The sequence below is a fragment of the Apis dorsata genome, unplaced genomic scaffold (genome assembly GCF_000469605.1).
Source record: "Apis dorsata unplaced genomic scaffold, Apis dorsata 1.3 scaffold_1110, whole genome shotgun sequence".
NCBI classification, from domain to species: Eukaryota; Metazoa; Arthropoda; class Insecta; order Hymenoptera; family Apidae; genus Apis; species Apis dorsata.
The window spans coordinates 85,097-88,615 of NW_006264208.1; positions in this window are offsets into that span (position 1 = coordinate 85,097).

Sequence of the window (3,519 nt, forward strand, 5' to 3'; positions counted from 1 at the left end):
AAAATGAAAATATACAATTATTTAAAATATAAATTTTATTCAAATTAAAAATAGTTATAAAATAATAATTTTCTTTAATTTAATTTTAAATTCTAAATCTAAATTATTTTTATATAATAACAAACATTATTTGTTGCTATTAAAAATTAAATTACCGAATAAAAATTTATAAAATCAATAAAAATAATTTTTGTCTCAAAAAATTTATTGATCAAATTTAGATTTGAATGTTTTAATATCATTATATCAATTTTTGCTTTCTATTAATTATGAATAGAAAAAAAAAAATTTCCTCTATGTTTCATTCCGCATTCCTGATATAAAATTTAATAAAAAAACCGCTTCACTTGAAAATAAAAATATGTGCATAATACTTTTTATAATCATTGTAGATCAAAAATACCCTTCCATCCAAAGCAAGTAGAGATTCAGGAATACGTATAGTTCTGTGAAAGTCCGGTACAAGGTCCCACCAATCCGTATCCATTGCGAATTCTCTACAGGATCCTAGAATACCATGACAAACGATTCACGATGGAAACGGTTGCTAGGAGTTCTAAAGGATTAACAAGCGATCGATATAGAACTCTAGAAGTCAAGAAACGAGTTTATTCCAAGAATCTCTTGCTACACATTTTGCGTATTGTACGTAATCTTATTATGCCCTCGTTAAAATACAATGCGATGCATAGTACGAATATATATGAGTCTAGTATACTAGCGCCCATTTTAGAATAGTTAAAATCGAATCCGAAGTTTATCTAGGCAAATGATTTTTACGCATTTGACTTAAACAAAATAAAGGAAATGAATATAAATCAGATAAAGAATTGGATCAAATTTCATTAAGTATTATATCTCATTCAGTATAGTTAAAAAGTAAAAAGCAAACATTGTTATGTTCGTTATGTTCGTTACGTTCGTTCTTTTAACCTTGATCGTATTACGTTGTTTAGTGTAACATAAGAATGTATTATAATGCATAGAAATAACTCTATGCACTTCTACTTTGTTTTCTGTCTTATAATATTTTGATATAAATAGATATACACATGTTTATTTTCTTAAATGCTCATATGACCTGATGTCATAATCATAAAAATTCTTATCATGACGTCATATTATTCCTATTCCCACTACTTGTATATTAATCAAAAATGTCATCTATACAAATAAATTCACAAAAGTACTGAGTATATATGAAAGTATTATTTTCTTTTTTTTTTTTCTCTCTTTAAATCTTTATTAGTAACGCAGTTTTTAAAAAATTTATTTTGAGAATTTATTTTTTACCAAGAATTAATGAGGAGAATGTTAAAGTAAATATTACTATTATTAAGTATAGCTATAAATAAAGTTATAACTATCGATTATTGATATGTTATTGATTTATGTACTATATAATCTAAATATTATACTGAAATTTTGAGAAATAGTAAAAAATAAAATTATAACTATAGATATTTATTATTTCCAGATATTAATAGAAATTTTTCACTACATTGAATGCTATTTATACCTATATAAGAAGAATGTAAAGATTTCAATTGAGTTGAAAATTTCTATGTTGATAGACATGATCATTCTATTTAGAAATATATAATATTATAGAGATCTATAGGGATAGGAATAAATATTTAATAATTTTTAAAATTTTTATAATTTAAATTTTAGAATAAAATACAATTTTCATTTACGATATACTAAGTATTTTTGTGATGTAACAATAATATATATGTTAAAGTTAATCAACGTTCAATTTTTTTTTATAAATAGTTCTTTTTAATTTATTTAAATGATTCTTTTTAATTTTAATTTATAAAATGATTTATTATAATTCAGATACAAAAACTTATTAAATTTTAAATAAATTTTAAATAAATTTTAAATGCATTGTTTTAATTTATTAAAAGAAAAACTCGAAAATAATATACAATTATTTTAGTTATTATAAAGAAGAAATATTAATTTTTTTATTATATATTTTTATATTATATATTTTCATTATATACAACGATAATATTTATAATATTATATATACAATGATAATATTTATAACCCGCGTTCTTTAGCTTTGCAGAATTTTTATTTATTGATAATTTGTATATATCAAGATTTTCGTTAATTTCTTCTCCTTTACTGTTAATAACGATTGATCATAATGAAAAATTAATACTGATATTCTATTTTGATTTATTTTAATTATATTTTGCATCAAATTGTAGAATAATAAATTTATCATTTTATTATTTTCTGAAATTTCTCTATTATTTGATTTACAATCTTTGATTTGCAATTTCAATAAAAAATACTTTCATTTTGTCAATCAAGTCATATAAATAATTATAATGCAAAGAAATTTGATTTGAATGTTATGGTTTATTAATATATTACAGGAAAACCGATGTCAAAATCGATATCTTATTATTATAAACAATAAGAAGTTTGAAAAATCATATCAAAAATTTTAAAAAAGATAAACTTCAGTTTGTCATGATCATTGCGATTCTTTTCCTATCAATGTTGCCAGACTAGTTATCTCTTCCATTACTAAAAGCGCAATTCCCCTGCAATCAATTCCTTCAAAAAAAGAATAGAAAAAGACATCGCATTATCGTCATTCCTATTACTATATTAAACAGAAATGATGACTGAAATTACGATAACCGAAGTTACAATGATAGCAATATTGAGATAATTCACTCATTATACATTTTTAATGCTGATTATCATAATATATTTGTACAAACAATAGATAAATAATAGATGGTCGTAGCATACAATCACGAATATATAATATTCAATTTATAATATGGAAAAGTTTTCATTATTATTTTGAAAATTAAAAAATAATCGCAATAAAAATTTGATATAAATTAAAATTTTAATTTAATGTTCAAGATTAGATCATATCATATTGCAATTTTAATTTTTTCATATAACATCATAACATCTTTAAAATGATTAGATAGAAGTGATTAAATGAATAGAAATAAATATCTTATTTTTTTCTTATTCAAAATAATTATTAAGGTTTTATTAAATAACTATATTGTAATAAATTTCTACTTTCACTTCTATTCATATTATTGATATCTTAATATTTTGAATATATTGAAAATTTAATGAAATATCATTAATTTATAAATGATAATAATTTTGAATAAGAAAAAAAATCCAATCATTATTTGTTATCAATATTTCAACATTATTTTCGATATATGAAATTATTATTGATATCAGTATTATTCATATTTATTAATATATCAATAATGATAATTACAATTATAATATCTAATTTTAAATATAATTATAATTTTATTTATAGTTATTTATAGTTTGTTTTAATAATGTCAATAATGATAAATTACAATTCTATTTATAGCTCTGTTCTATGATATATGTTATATTTTTAAGTCCAAGTTAATCCAATATAAATCATTCGAAATATATCCGAATCACGCTCAAATATATAGATGCATAATATTATTTATTAATATATATATATATATATATATA